This window comes from Manis javanica, chromosome 2 (assembly GCF_040802235.1).
Source record: "Manis javanica isolate MJ-LG chromosome 2, MJ_LKY, whole genome shotgun sequence".
Taxonomy (NCBI): Eukaryota; Metazoa; Chordata; class Mammalia; order Pholidota; family Manidae; genus Manis; species Manis javanica.
Window position 1 is genome coordinate 213,732,816 of NC_133157.1, and position 17,432 is coordinate 213,750,247.

Consider the following 17,432-nt stretch of genomic DNA (forward strand, 5'->3'; position numbering starts at 1 on the left):
CCATATTCTGAGAACTTTGGGTGGGAGCTTCTCAGACAGTCTTGAGAACCTGTTTGGGTGCTTCAGGCTCCCATGGCAGCATCCCTGATCCTTCCTCTCCCGGCTAGTCCAGCAATCCTACATGCCCCTAATTCCTTATTTCCTGGAAAACCCTTATTCCCTGGAATCTGCAGAGTAGCTTCTGTTCTGTCAACCAAACCCTGATTTATACACATCTATTTACCTCCCTTGCCTAGGAACATCCTAATTCCCATAATAAACAGAAGCATTTCACCTCCTTCAGAGTTGGGAGAATCTTCTGGTTATCTGAGGGTACCCAACCTAAATGTGCAGCACCCCCTCACACAGACCTTTCCTCAGAGAACACAGTATGATCACTGTCATGTTACACTCAGACTCTTGGCCTGTATTTGGCATTTTAAATAACTGCTTAAAACTTTTCTACACTTCTGGGTGTGATTTTGCTTCGTTGCAAGCCCACTGCCCCCATGGAAACCAATCATCATTCTTTATGCAAATCACTGGGGAAATATGATTCAATTAACAGAAACTTGCTTAACAGTCATCAAGCATGGGCTTGTTTTTTATTTGACTTTTAATGTTTTTATAATGTCATATAAGTCATTTTTCTCCCCTCTTCCAGAAAATGATTCTAAGTATAATAGTAAAAAGAATAATGAAACCTCAAATAGGTAAAGCATTTACAGCATTTCAAAGCCCTGTGATATTTTATCTCTGGTCAACAGATATTCTCAGACTCATACAGAAGAAGAGGCAGAGGCACAGAGAGGTCATACCTGTTACCTCGAGTCACACAGATTGTTAGAGGAAGATGGATAACTAGTACTCTAGTTCCCTGAATGCTCCAACAACTCCCAGTTCCCTGTGTGGAAAAAACTCCATGATTAGATGCTAAATAATCTAGCTCTTAGTAATACATTTCTTGTTAGCAGAATTAGGTCAGAACTGCAAAAGTGGCTCTCCTCTCTCTCCCTCTGAGAAGAGACTTTTTGGAGTTTTACTTAAGCAAATCTGAACAGGGATTTGGGTTCTTAGGCTCAAAAGTTTTTCCGCGAATATGGGCCGGTTTCCAGACTTCTGTTTTATAATGAATATTCCTACTGTTTTGGACTTCTCGGTTTTCCAAGGCCATGGCTACCCAATCTGGCTGTGCTAGGGATGCTGTTACACTAAATCAATTAAGTTTCTGCAAGGCCGAGTTTTTCCCAAAACCAACTCACAGAGATGGTATCATTGAGGATATAGAGGAGGGGAGTGTCTTCGCTGAGATACTGGTCCCATTGATTTTCAAGTATTTAAAGAAAATAGAACTAGAGGTAAAAATGGAAGCTGAGGCATAATCTAAAATGAGATCTTTGAACAAAAGGCAACGGATATCAAAGGAAGTGGCCAAGATTTGAGTATAAATTTTTTAAACCTCTCCTACAAGACTGAGTATATAAAAAGGATCAGAGACATCTAGAAAACTACAGCTCCTCTCTTCTAGGGTGAGGTGGTGCCTCCAGATCATTCCCTTGATGAGGGCCTCCCACAAACAGTCTCTCTCCCAGAGATGACCACATCTAGTCCACAGGAAGTATGAAGATTGAGAGAGGATTTCTTTGAAGACAGCGGCTTCTCCCCACCAAAGAGAGGCCTGCTCTACTGTAAAGGTTGTCCTTCACTGCGTGTCATATCACCCCTAAAGCTTCATGGCTCAGAACAACAGTAAGGACCTTGGTGGGCTCTCATGGTTCTGTGTAGGAGGAATTCGGGAGCAGCCCACTGGCCACTTCTGGCTCCGGCTCTCTGGAGGTTGCAGGGGACTCTGGGCCTGGAGGGTCCACTCCAAAGTGGATCTCTTCCACAGCTGGGAAGCTGGTGCTGGCTTTTGGAGAGACAGAAAATCAAGGACCATGGTGCCCTTTATGACCTGCCGTTGGAGGTCACCCACTGTCACTTCCACAGCACTCTATTGGTCGGTCACACAGGCCAGCTCTGATTCTGCATAGGAGAGTGTGAGAATCAAGAGGCCACTGGGGGCCATCCTGAAGGCTGGCTCGTAGAAAGTCACACTGCATGTGACTCCTGCTGAGAAATCTAGAGGGAAAATGGCTGGCTGAAGCAGTGGAGTCAGCAGATGTGGGGTAAAGGATGTGGGTTCCCATGGACGTGCTCTGAGCCTCACAGTGAAAGAGCCCTGATGCGTGAGTTGTCTGATTGGAGGCATGGTGCACGTCACAGGCTAGAGACAGGCCCACCTTCATGCAGTCACAGAAGGGCCCCACAGTGGGGTTTAATGCTCTGCTGTTGTCACCTGGACATTCTTAATACTTTGAACAAAGGAACTCAACATTTTCATTTTGCACTGTGCCCCATAATGTATGTAGCCAGCCCTGGCTAGAAGCTAAAGAATAATCATCCATGGAAATAAAGATGCAATTGCCCTCTGTAGGAGGTGGTGTGAGAGGCCCCCAGTGATAGGGCTCCCTGAAGAGTCCACGAAAGGCCCTACAAGAGTCAGCTCTAAACCTCTGAGAGACCCAAAAAGGTATCTGGATTTCCATTTTAGCTTGAGTTCCACCAAAAAGCATAGCTTAAGCCAGGGTTGCAGGCAGGTAGTTTGTTTTGGGAATATAGCAGGGGAGGAGGAAATGTGGCCCTTGGTGGCATTATTGAGCTCATTTCTCTGTGGGCAACTAGGCAGGGCTCCGTGTCACTGGGGGCCCTGTAGGAACTCTGTAGAACCTACCTTCTGAGACCTGAGAAGGGGGAGTATTTGCCCTCTAAGTGCCACCCCCACTGGCTTTGTGTTGCCCCAGGGGGTGAGCATTCCCTGTGCAGACATCAGAACAGCTGCTTAGGCTACTCAGGCATCCTGCAGACTAACAGCGAAGAAGCCCTGGGGCCAAAAGCCAAGAACAAGGTGGAGTTTTGAGTTGCTCCTCTTCGCGACTGACTCTTGAAGCAAGAGAATGGGTGCAAGTCAGGCTGAGAGGATGTGAGGGCCCTCACATGGCAGTGCCATGTCCACACCTGCACCAGCCGAGTACAAAGCTTCCTGCCCTCCCCACTCCTTCCCGAAACTCCAATGCTGCAGGGCTCAGAAGCCTTGACATGGGGCCAGATGGGGAGGGAAGAACCAGCATGGGACCGAAGCAGCCGACTGTACCCCTTCCCCAGCTGCAGACCCCCCTCCTGAGCTAGAGGAAGGCGGAAGCCTCAACTGCAGTCCATTTAGAATGATGTTGGCTAAGGCCTTTCAGTTCCTCCACTGAGGTGCTCCACTGAGATGATAAAGGAAAAAGGGACAGGAATGATCCTGGAGCCCACCTACCTTTTGTTCTAGGGCCATAAAGATCAGGCCCCTGGAGTGGACTTACAGGAATGGGTGGTGGGTCAAATAAAGCTCCTTTATGTCAAATTACCTTCCACACACCATGCTTGCCCGGCCTAATGGAAAGCATTAGAAATATCCCAAATGCACTGTGTAGAAGACAATGTGAAAGGGGAAAAAATTATGTGTTTTTACATGAATCTCCTTTATATCACTGAAAAGAAGCCAGAACCCATCCTTCACAGTTTTCTGCTTTCTCAGATGCTGTTAATTCTGCCTGAAACACCCTCTTCCGCCGTGTGATTCACCTCCCCTCTCTCATGCCTGTGCTCAAGGGTGTCCTCCTGAGATGGGGATGGTTTATCACTGTTATTACACTAATCTTTTGTTTCTGACTTATACCAGAAATCTCCAAGGAAATTTAAAATTTACAGCAAAAATGGCATAAGTTTACTGGCACTGAGAATGAAAGACAGAAACTTAAGAAAGGATAGGAGAGTACAAACGGACTCTAGGATGAGACTGTACCTCCATGCACACCTTGCTACCAACAGGAGCTCTGGGTGAGCTACAAATTTGGCACTAAACTCACCAGCAGTTGCTATGAAAAAGGGCACCTTATCCTGTCCCAGTCAAGGCAAAAATGAGCCACTTCTTGGGAAAACCAGTTATTCCTGGTTCAAGGCAGAGAAGAAAATTGCTCCTAAGTTTCTCCTAAGAGGACGTGTGATGTCCATGCATTGAATCCCACTCTCTACATCTTTTCATTAGTACATTTTTTTATCACGTCCCTCCACCAGTGACAAAAGCACCATAACCAGGGGACAAGAACCAAGGACCAGGTCGGTTGCCCACCCCTTCGGGCCACCCTGCACACAGGGGCTAACACCCTTTAGGCACTTCATTATTTTGTGCTACGATAGTGTCTACATGTGTCTTTTTCCCTTTTGGTTTGTGAGTGCTTTGAGAACTAAAAACCATGTCTAAAACATCCCTGTACCACTACCACCAAACATTTGACTTGATAATATATACCAGGAGCATGTGCGTATTTTCTGCATAAATGGGAAAATTGCCTATGGATGCTGTTATCCTATGTGAGTTGATGTACAAGCTGGGACAAATGAATGGGTGTCACTTAGTCCGGAGCTCTTCTCTACGTTCAAGAAGCCAGGTGGAATGGGGCATTCTGAATGGAGGAAACAAAACAAGTAGTGCAGAGGTCCTGGAAGCCCAATGTCTCACAACTGTGTCAACCTCCATGTTGGTGATTTATTTCTCCTGGCCATTTCCCCACAGGGATGAAAATTCTTTCAAAATAAAAATATCCTTTATGTTCCTCTTGAGGCAGAAGCCCATGTCCCTCTTTATGTGGAGTAGATCTGTCCAGCACAGTTTAGGACAGATAGTATCTGATCTCCATTCCTTCGACAGTCATTGACTGAACCTACTATGGTAGGTACAGAAAGTAAAATGGTGAATGAGACACAGTCTTCATTCCCAAAGAAACTAATGTGCATTCAAATCTTCTCAATGATGAGCTGGGTTTCTTCAAGTCCTAGTTATTTCTTTTGCTTAAAATAAATACTGTTCACTATACACCTAGTCAAAACCCACACCAGGACCCATCACCCTGCTTTCTCACCAAGGAGATCTGTTCTGAGTACTCTGGAGATGGTACGAATTCTCAGAGGAGGCTTGGCTGACCCTACCTTCAGGGTTCCCTGCACAAACCTTTTATTTTCAAGTAGATTTGTGTGAAAAGTCTCAGTGCGCCTCTTGGCTCACGATCTCCAGAGATAAGGAATGAAAGAACTAGGAGCAAGTCATAACACTCACCTTTAATTAGAGAAAAACGAATCCTTTGCTCTCCTCACTCAGATGGGGCAGAATTCTTTTCCATGATGCCAAAATGTTATTTTCATACTCATGAGTAAGATGATGTTTCTTTCTCAGAAAGAAAGTGGGCAAATGTGCCCATGTCAACACAAATGTGTTTTATTAAATTCATACTGCACAGAACCCCACCCCACCACCACCAAAAAAACCCAAATGTGCTTAAAAAGAAGTTGTTGGACTGCTTTTGAAATATTTGGGGAACCAAAACAACTACCCCCTTCCAGAACACTGGACACAAGGCTATTGGACAAGATCTCATTTCTCACTAGTGGTATCTGAACAGTGTATCTTATTATGAACATAATTTGAGAAGCATGGCTTTCTTCTAAACCCCTACTTCTGGTACACTCAGAAGAATATTCCTTTCAGCCTTAAGTTTCCCTGCCTTGGTCGCTAGCCTGAGGACCATATCCTTTTTGAAGACCTCGGTAATTTCTATGGAGCCACGTTTAAATTGGGTGAGTGAAAAACTAACTCCCTTTAATAAAAGTGGCATTGTTTTGCAGTCAGGTAATTCCAAGTGGGCTCACTTTTTACTTTCCATGGGAATAATCCTTGAGGAAGAAAGGGCCTTTGTTGAGTTGTGTTTTGTTTTTAGAACAGTCAATTGGTTCTTTCTACCCTTCTTTCTGGGGCGCCAATCTCTCCGAGGAAAACCACAAAGTTCAAGCAGAAGTAATGAAAAAAGAAAGACTGCACACAAACCCAATCTGTCATTACTTGGGGGTTTGTGTCATTTTTGTTGTCCCCTTCCCGCACAGACAGAGGACCCCACCCAAATTCTGTTTTATAAATGCTCTACTTCTGTATACAGAGGAGTCGGGGGGTCGGGGGAACCTTCTTAGGAAGGTCCTCTTTCTCGAGGAATCCTGCTCTGAGTTTCTGCTTAAGCGACTTCTCACCTTCAAACTCCCTGAAGTTGTCTTTGTTTGGCTTCTGATAAGTGGCTGAGCTTTTAATCGTTCTCAATTGGTCTGTTTATCAATGTGACTGTTTCAGTTTTCTTCAAGACAAATGATTAGGTCCTCCAGTCTTTATCAGTGTATTTAAGTATGTTCTTCAGGTGTGGACTCCACTTTGCCCTCCACTTCCGACAACCATTTCCTTTCCTTAACTAGGGTGTAAATAGTTTGAATACACACTTACATACACAAATTTTCTCCAAGTTATTTTTGCAATTTTTTTCTTTCCCAGTGACCCCAAAACCACCACAAAGGAGTCTCGGTTTTCTTAAAAAAGAAGCAATATTCTAATGCAAGTAAGGAGAAAATGGAAAGAAATGAAGAAAGCAGAGAATGATAGGAAAAAATTAGGGGAATCTCAATAGGTAAGAAAAACAGAAAGAGAGTAAAGTATACTAAGTGCCTACCCTGGGCTTTAGTTCTACAACAGGGCTAAGTTCTTTGTATTTCCTAACTTAATCCTTAGGACAACTTTGAGAAGTAACGAACATTATTATCTCTTTCCTGCTGATGAGGAAATTGAAGTTTAGAAAGGTGAGTAGCTTGCTGAAAACTATATGGGCAGTAAATTGTGGGACCTTGCAAAAAGCCTAGCCATTTTCAACTTTTTATCAATGCAGTAGCTGAGGTTCAGAGATGTAAAGCAACTTGACCAGGTTACCCAGTGAATCAGTGGCAAAGCTGGGATTCAAACCAGATCTGCTGCTTCAAAGAAATTTTAAGTCAAAGCCTAAAAGCCAGAAATTGGAAGCTAGGTAAATGTATATAGTGAGACAATCTTATTTAAATATGTCTCAGCCAGCAATCATCCTAGGAGTTAACTGGAGGAGGAAGGCAAGCTTTTATTCGTCCAGATAGGCTAAGCTATGCTTCAATAATAAATAAACCCTGAAATGTCAGTGCCTTAACATAATAAACATTTGATTTTTACTCAGTGTCCACGCATGTCAAGTAACATTTTGTAGCTTCTTTTGGTGACTCCAGAATCCAAGCTTCTTCCATCCTGTGGTTCCACCATCTCAATAGATCATTTCCGTGATCATCCCAAAGAAAAGGAGAAAGGGGGAGACACAATGTTCTTAACTGTCAGGACTTGGAAGTAACACATATTACTGCCACTCACAGCCCATTGGCCAGAACCAATCATTCGCCCCAACCTTCCTTCAAGAGAAACTAGGAGACATGGGAAGTCCCTGGACATTGTGTGCACACTAATGATCTATGCAATGTGTCTCAACTTTCATTGGCAAACATTCTTAAAATTTGAATATCAGTGTAAAAAATGAACACAACTGAATTCCCTTAAGGGCTATTGAGGGGAGCAACAGGTTCATGGAAAAATGCTTTGCACAGCAACGTAGGAGCATCTGACAGCTGTGTGATGATGGTGATCTTTAGAGGTTCTAGACATTCCTGAGAAATCTGAAAATCACCACTGCAGCCTTCACCGCATATACCTAAGGAAATGCAGGGGGCCCTCCAACCTCTGCTTTTAAGAAGAACTGATAACACCTACCTTTTCAAACCCATTATGACTGGTTATTCTCAGAACAAAAGGGATATTCTAAATTCAGCAGGTTTAAAACAAACTGAATGTTTCAGAAGTCAGACCTTTTGATTCCCACAGGAAGAACCCCTAAGTAAGCTCATTTTGCTAAGTGAGATGTGCCTAGGGAGGGATCTCATGGACTGAAGCTTAGGGTGGGGGTGATCAGTGACGGGGATCTGAGGGACGTGGGATTCAGATGCTTCATCTTCAGGCCTCCTCTTCTTTATCCATTCCACATATCTACCATACTCTGTTTAAATAAGAGAGTAGTCATCAGCACTTTTTATTTTTCACAAGAGTCAGAAATGCAACTCAAACTGGTTTAAGGGGAAAAAACAATGAAAAGTTTTGGCTCATGTAACTAAAACTGCCATGTGAGGAGAGCTGCCCAAGAATGAAGCCAACACAGAAGAAAGTTGGCCCAAGAGAATAGGCAGAGTTTTGATGAGTTGACCAAACCCCTTGATCCAACTGTGCCTGAAGGAGACATGCAGTTGGGTAAGCAATACATTTGGGGTTTTTTTAAGATGTGTTACATATTGGTTCATTTTCTTAGGTCATTAGATACTAGTTTCTATTGTTTAAACCTGAAAAAGCTCTAGCCCATAAAACATGCTGAAGTATTTGAGCTTATTTTATAGGGCCTGGGGAGACATGGAAAGAGAGGATTTTGAACAATAGGACAGAATCAAGTTTTTTTGTGGAAAAAAAAGTCATTGATCTCATGGTCCTTCCTGAATTAGTATGCACCCAGTTGTTCCATAGATATTTATTAAATACCTACTAAATATCAGGCTCTGCTCTAGTTGCTTAATATAGCAGTAAAGAGGACACAGAAGTCTCTGCTATGGTGAAGTTTATATTCTACCATGAGAAACAGACAACAAACAAATAGATAGGATGCCTGGGTTTTGGTTAAATGGGAAAGTTTGGTGAATGCTGCTTTAATTCCAGAGAAGTCTCACTTCTGAGGAGACCAGTTGGTCTCAAATTCTGGAAGAAGATCAGTTTCTGGGTATATGTCATTTCAACCTCCTGTCCCCAACCCTGAGATGGTAGATTTCCTCTTGCCTTTGAGACCTGCCAGCCATTCCTTTTCACTAGCCAAGACAGTAGTGGAACACAGTAGAAAGAGCCCCAAGCTAGAAGTTCATGGACCTGGACTGGAGTCCTAGCTCTGCGCCTAGATTGACCCATTTCATAATTTAACAATAGAATGAAATGGATGAGATGTCTGCTTCCTGTGGCTCCAAGAGCAATGAGAGAGATTCCACTGTAGACATCTACCACAATTCCTGGTTCATGGCATATGCACAATAAATATTTATTGAATTAGTTTTGACTGATCGGTTAGCTGAGATGCATGTGAAGATTATACAATAACACCTCCAATATGTGAACATAGATATCAGAGAAGACCAAAGTTATACACTTCTCTTTAAATTATTTGATTACTTGGTTTACTGTGTATCTCCCTCCTGGCAAGTTTCCTGTGAGCAGGGATTTTGTTTGATTCATGGCTGTAGCCCAAGACCTAGAAGAGAGTCTGGCAAGTAGACGGAACCCAGTAAAATGAATGAATAAGTGAATGACTATTATAACGATTTATAGAGTGAGCCAGGGAAAGTTCATGAAGGTAGCAGCATTTGACCAGAACATAGGAAGATCTTTTAAATTTCAAAAATTAAACAGAACTTTTCTTTAGCACTATTGATATGGAAGCAATATCACAATGGATTGCTGGCCAAGAGATAAAAGTTCAAAAACAGTCCAGGAAATAGATTGGAAAAGCCACATTTAGAGAGGCATAAATGGGATTATGGAGTAGTATATAACAGCTATCTACTGCTGCATAACAAATCAACCCAAAATGTAGTGCCTTAGAAAAGAGTAGTTTACAATGAAGAAAACTAACAAACACTGCTCTAACCAAGTGTCAAAGTTAACATCACCAAGTGGTAGCAAATAGATCTCATGTATTCTCTCATATGACATTGGAAGGACACTTCATACTGCAGTATTTTCTCCCAAATACTCATAACTCCAGTCTAATTACGAAAAACATCAGACAAATCTGTATTGAATGGCTTTGTACAAAATACCTAGCAAGTACTCCTCAAAACTGTCAAAGCCTTGAAAACAAGAAGACAGAGAAATACTCATAAATTAGAGGTAAGGAAACACATTGTGTGGCTTCTTGGATTATATCCTGGAATAGAAAAGGGGCATTAATCCAAATAATACCTACAAGTTGATTCATAGAAATATATCAATATTGATTTCTTAGCTTTGATAAGGAAACTTGTACCACAATAATACGATAACATTAGAAGAAATGAAAACTGGGTGACAGACATACTGTCTTTTCAACTCTTGGGGGATTATAAATTATTACAAATAGGGAAAAAGAGGAATGCTTCCAAATAATACCCATTCATTTAGCTCACCGTTGTGTGGGGCTGGTGGTTTAGGCTGGGCTCAGCTGGGTGGTTCTTCTAGTCTTGGCAGGGCTCCCTCGTGCAGCCATAGTCAGCTGTGGCTCAGTGAGGAGGTTCTGCCTCTAAGGCTCGGCTGGCTTTGAGCAGGGGTGACTTGGCTCCACTCCCCCTGCTCTCTCATTCTCCAGCATTCTGGCCTGAGTTTGTCTTCATGGCAGCTAGGCAGGTTTCTAAAAAAGGAGCAAACAGAAATTCACAAAGCTCCTTGGACCTAGACCTGGAACTGGCACACCATCAACTCCACCTTAATGTAACCTCCAAAGCAGGTCACAGGCCAGCCCAGATCCATAGGAGAAAAACAGACATCAGTTCTTGATGGTGGAGCTGCAAAGGTATATTGCAAAGGGGCATGAATTTCTGCCATTTCTGTCATCAGCCATTTATGCAGTGGGTCATTTAATCCCATTCTCCTTGAAACTTACAGCAGTTGTGAATGGTCAAGAGCAGTTAATGAGACAGATTCCTGCCATTTGTTTGTATCCACCGTCAGGTAGATGCTTGGGGTGGGGAGGTTGAGCATCAGGAATTCTCATTAGGACTCCTGGTATATGCAGAACACTAAGCTTGCAGATGTAGGTTTGAATCCCCCGGCTCCTCCACTTACCAGCTCTGTCATCTTTGCCAAATTTTACCTCTCCATGCCTCAATGTCTGCCTTTATAAAATAGGAAGAAAAGTAACAATGTTAGAGTGTTATTGTAAGGGTGGAATGTATGTAAGACAGTGCCTGGCTCCCCTTCCCTCTGCCCAGCCTATTCTTGCTTTATGGGGAACCAAGCATGGAGAGCTTGGGGTCACATGGCTGTGAAGTGAGAGAAGAGGGATCAGGACCAGACTGTTGGACTCCAAGCTCAAGCTGGCAACTGCGGTGCATTCCACTACCACGACAACTCTGTGCTATCCTGCACCACCTCAGCCCCCATTTAATAACAAGCTCAATTCCAAACACGGTAGAGTCCTTGACGGGGACTGGGGGTGCCCAGAGACAAACTCTGAGCAGCATTTGGTCACTAAGGTTCTCAATTAAAAACTCCAAATACCCTTCACCTTCCCCAGTGGAACTATTTCCATCATTGTTATTCCAACTCTCCCTCCCCCGAGAACCAGTTTTTTAGAAGTAAAACATTAGGGAGTAAGATAATAAGGCTTTGAAATTACCAACATAATTCAACACCACAGCTCAAAAGGAAGCATTCACAGCTTCCATCCTCCTCGCAGCAGTCAGGGCCCCCGGTTCACCGTGGAAGAGCCCAGAGAACAGGGAAGGTGCCAACTCGGGCACTCTCAGACCTGGCAGGGCCCCAGTCCTTGGTTAGCACAGATGTAAAAAGTGAAGCCCAGAGTGACAAAGTGCCTTGTCCATGTGCCCACCAGAAACATGAAAAATCCAAAGCAGTTTCTTCCCAGGATTGCATTTGACAAGGAAACTGGGAAGCAAAAGAACATATATTGTTATTTGACAGAAAGGAGGCTGAGTTTGCAGATCAAGGACCTCCCTAAGGTCTGAGTGGAGCTGGATGTAGGACCACTTTCTGACTCCCAGTATGTCTTATGGACAAAAAGGATCCTGCCTTGTCTAGTCTGACTCTGACTCTTAACTGTGTCTCTAGATAAATCATGATTTCTCTAAACCTCAGTTTTTTCAGCTCTAAAATGGGAATAAGAATGATCACACCACAGAGCTGCTGAAAGGATTAAAGTGAAATAATGGTAATGGTGCTCCTTGGTATTTACCAGAGAGGCTGAAAGCTATGCCCACTCAAAAACTAACACACGGATGCTTATAGCAGCTTTATGCATAATTGCCAAAGCTTGGAAGCAACCAAGATGTCCTTCAGTAGGTGAATGATTAAATTAACTGTGGTCTATCCAGACGATGGAATATGATTCAGTGCAAAAAAGAAATGAACTATGAAGCCATGGAAAGACATGGAGGAACCTTAAATGCATGTCACTTAATGAAGGAAGCCAATCTGAAATGTCTACACATTGTAGGATTTCAACTATACGACATTCTAAACAGAGCAAGATCACCACGACTGTAAAAATATCAGTGGTTGCAGGGCAAGGGTCAGGAGGAAGATGAATAGGTGGAATACAGAGAATTTTCAGACAATGAAATATTCTGGATGATACCATAAAGATGAGTATATGTCATTATAAATTTGCCCAAACCCATAGGAGCTTTAATGCCAAGAGTGATCCCTAAAGTAAATGACAAACTTTGAGTTATTATACTGTGTCAATGTTCATCTTTGGGAGAAACTGCACCACTCTAGTGAGTGTTGTTGATAATAGGGGAGGCTGCATGTATGTGGGGGCAGGGGCTATACCAAAAATCTAAGTACCTTTCTCTCAATTATGCTGTGAATCTAAAATTGCTCTAAAAAAGGCAAAGCCTTTTTAAAAATTTTTTAAATACAAAAAATTTTAATGAAATGAAATACTGGCACATCAAGCTCCTGATGTAGAATTTGGTTTATATCACATGCTGCATGAATGGTAGCAGTTTATAGGATGATTTCAGTTCTAAATCTCAACTTTTTAAAACTATTACCTAGTAGAATGCCTTATATGGAGTTTTAAGTGATTTTTATTGATTCCCTAGCCTCTTTCCAACTCTTGTCCTTTTTTTTTATCACAGAAAAAGTGATTCAAAATGCCACTTCAGAAACGTAGACCTTTGGTTTGAGCTCTGATATAATATTTAGATAATTTATTTCTAAAAAGTGATCTGCTAAAGCAAGCACCTTGTTTTATGGCTCCAATTTTTTCCAGCTCATTCAACCCAGTTTTGGAGAATTCGCCAGAGACAAGGCCAAAACATTGTTTTCTATGGCAGAGATCCCTGATTGATCCTAAGTAGCAGAGGAGCGCTAATTTTTTTGTTTCATTTTGTCTTGTTCATACTAGGCAGCGGAAAGGAATACAATTCACTGTCCACATCAGGCTGGCCTTACTTCTGGGTGCTTCTAAATCCATTTTCCCAGGAAACCTTGTGTCCGTTTCCTTGCTCCCAGTCTATTGCTATGCTTAGGTAAGTTACACGGTCCAAGCTCTCAAAAATTCTTACCCATCAACACATTTCATGGCAAGTGGCTTTTGTAGCAAAAACCTTTGACCTAAGATTTTTATCTCACCCCTTTCCTGGGTCATCCTAGACATTTCTAGTAACCCAATGGGGTACAGGTGATACTAAGCAAACGTTTGTTGAAAGAAAGAATGACTAAATAGTAACCACTAACCTTTATGGAACACGTACAGTGTGCCAGACAATAGAAGCACCTTATGTGCATACTCCCAAGAACTCTTTGAGGAGGCACCATTACTACCCCCACTTTAAAGACGAGAGGACAAAAGTTCAGAGAGTTTGAGGGGTCCAGATTTATAGAGCACGGGCAGTAGGATTTGAACCTGAGGGCCTCTGTCCTCCAACCACCACACAGCCCACTTCATGAATTAGGAATGTGAGCATAAACCAGTGAATGGACTGTTAGGAGGAACGTCCCCTCTATTTCTTCATTTATTTATTTCTTCAAAAGGCTAAGTGAAGGTCTAATGACCTTCCCTGATATTCATCTTCTGTCTACTTCAACTGCTTCATTTAACTGATATCTTTCAGGAAGCCCCAGTTGGCTAATCCCATTTTCAATGAAAAAAATGTGACTTTTTTTATTTGAAGCATAGTTGATACACAATATTATAGTGGTTACAAGTACACAACATAGTGATTTGACAGTTATATACATTATTAAATGCTCACCCCAAGTAGTGTAGCTTCCATCAACATAGATACTACAGTATTATTAATTATATTCTCTGTGCTATACTTCCATGCCCATGACTAATTTATATTTGAGATCTTGTGTCTCTTTATCCCCTTCACCTATTTCATTCCCTCACCCCAACCCTTCCCCCATGTTAACACCAGTCTCTTCTCATTGTCTACGACTCTATAAAAATCTGACTTTTTTAGAAAGAAAAGTCAGGAGGTCTACCACACTGGACCCCCTTTTCCAGTGACTGTGCATGTAATCCTGGTTTGTGATCACCACTTTGAAACTCTGCCCCCTTCAGACTGCTTGGGTTTGAATCCCTGCTTCACCGTTTACTCTTTGATCCTAGGCAAATTATTTCATCTCCCCATGCTGTCGTTACCTCTTCCGCAAGAATGGAAATAAGAATGGCATCCCTCTGATTGGGCTGCTGTGAGGACTAAGTGATTGATACCTGTGAGTGCCTGGAGGAGAGCGGGAGGCGGGAAGTCCCCGTCAGCTCAGCGTGTCTCTGGGGTTGCATTTGTGACCTCATCTGGAGAGATCGGCCAACATCTCAAGGCCCTTTGTGAATGAGAGACTGGAGTAAATGCCCTCCTGCTTCCCCCTTCCACTCCCCTCCCTGGGTTACATGTTGAGATTCCACACAGAAATAAAATATTCCACTGGTAAATTGAAATAAAATAATTAAGAAACCCTTAATCTCCCCGTGTTCGCGAAGGCTCCTCAAGTCACAACATTCTGCATCTCAAATTCTGTCATGCACTCTAGGAGCTGTCTCCTGCAGCTCTCACCGTCCCCCTGCAGAGTGTAGATCTTTTTATTGCACTGCCAGGTGTAGCTGTCATTTAGGGGAGTCAGGCCTCTGTTCTGATGAGGCAGAAAAAGTGAGCTACAGAGGCATAGTCCAACCATATGCCCTTCTGCCTTATCTGCAAATCCATTATCAGCAGTTGTATTGAGGCTGTTCAGGCCACTTCATTCTCTTATCCTCACCAACAAATGCTCTCATTCCGTTTTCTTTGGCTCCTTCAGGAAAAGGCACCAATAATGTAGCATCTATATTTTTTAATGGGCATAGCAATTAGGACATGCATCCATTGTTTGTGTATTAGATTTGTCCCCATTGTTAATCAAAGAAAGGCAAAAGCTTTTTATAGAATGATAATAAACCAGTGCTGACACGGTCATGTATATTTAAGGCAGTCTTAATCACTGCAACATCTTTTTTCCACTGGAGCCTTAGCAGTATATAGAGGGCCTTACAAGTGACTCTCACTCAATAGTTTCACTTCAGAGACTCTACTCTAAGGAAATAATCCCAAATAGAGAAAAAAGCTTTATGTCCCAAGATGTTCATATAACTGTTATTTACCAGAGCAAAGCAGTAAAACAATTCAAACAGTTGTTTAAAAGGAAATAGTTAAAGGAGCTATTTTAGAATCACTTAATAGAACATTTTGTGACCATTTAAATTATTCTTCCAGTTACGCTGGTGACTTTTGTTAATACAGTGTTAAATGAAAAATTGCCAGAATACAAATGTACATCTATAACATAATTACAAATGTATAATATATATATATATATATATATATATATATATATATAGACACATACACATTAGATTTGTCATTTGTAATATTTATCATTGTTATATGGGTGCATACATCCACGCAGAAATTTGTACATGAATGTTCATAGCATTACTCATAATAGTAAAAAGTGTAATGTCCATCAACGAATGAAGAGATGAATACAACATGATATATCCATACCATGGACTATTATTCAACAATTTTAAAAAATGAAGACACATGTTACAACATGAATGAACCTGGAAAAAGTACTTAGTGAAAGTGCCTGTCACAAAGGACCACACAGTGTGTGATTCTATTGATATGAAATAGCCAAAATATGTAAATCCATAGAGACAGAAAGTAGAGTGATGGTTACCTGGGGTTGGGGGTGGAGAGTAAATGCAAAGTAACTGCTAATAGGCACAGGGTTTCTTCTGATGGTGATGAAAATGTTTTAAAATTATTGTGGTGATGGTTGTAAAACCCCAGGAATATACTAAAACTACTGAACCATGGACTTAAATAGTATGGTAAGTGAATTTTATCTCAATAAAGTTAATATACTATTATTTACTATTAATATACTATAAAGCCATTTATATATATATATGTATTATACAATAAATATTTCCTAAGTACCTGGACATTTTCTAAATCAGGGGTCAGAAATGCAAAGGCCAATAAGAACCAAGCAGAAGCCAGAAGGGCCATAAATAAGGTGAGTGGGCCAAGTGCAAGGGTGTCACAGAGACCGAGGCTGCCTGAGAAGTGGGAGGCCCTTCTGAGGCGTTGACTGCTTCCAGGTCCCCACCCACATGGGGGTGCCTGCCTGGGATTACCAAAACTGGCTTTTCAAGGAAAGGCGAAAATTCAGATTTTTATGTGAAATCTATCAACTTTTAAGTGTTGGCACCTATTTTAAAATGGTATGGACACTACAAATATCAAACCTCTACCTGAGCCAATATATAACCAGGTCAGTTCGTTGTTCCTGCTCTAAGGACATCACCACAATTCCCAAAGGGATCCCCAAGCCTTTTTCTCACCCCCCTCCCTACACCCAGGTTTACCCCTCATCCTTCAGCCAGAATTTATTCAAGCTACAAAGAGACTCCACCAGAATTTATCCAAGCTACAGAGACAGAAGAATTCATACATAAATAAAGAGTCCCAAAACATTCTCAGAGATGCCAAAGTACGGGTAGGATGTTGTGGAGAGGGATTTGGAGCACACAGGTTTTGATTCCTAATCTAATTAGAGAACCCTATAACAGAATCTTTGTTCAAAGACCAAATTTAATTTACAATTGTATATCTCCAGTGAAGCCAGTTTTTAATTTCCAGCACAACATTCAGATATGCTGGCCAGAACTTCAATATGTTCTTATTTAGTGTTTAATCCTCTAATGCATTAAAATTAATTATTTCAGTTTTATGGCAAACTGTGCAACCAACATCCACGCTGGGCACCCCAAGCCTCTCCTCCCACCCAGTCAGCTCAGGAGGTGTCAATATAATTATTTAAGAAGTTGAGAGGTAAAGGGCAAGGAATGGGAAGGGAATTGAGCCTGCAATTATGCACTAATGCTTCAACAGGGAAGCAGATGGCATCATTCCTTGCATAAATTATTATTTATGCACGGAATTCCCCTCTGCCTATTACCCAATCAATCCTTTAAAAAAATTCTTTGTTGGGTCTGTGAAGTCCCCTGGCCAGTTTCCAACGTCTACTCCCTCCCCCACACCACTCCCTGCAGAGATGTAGCCAGCAAGAGAATTTCAAGATGGTCCATGGGCAGCAGGCAAGGGTTTCCAAGGCAATGATGTTCCCA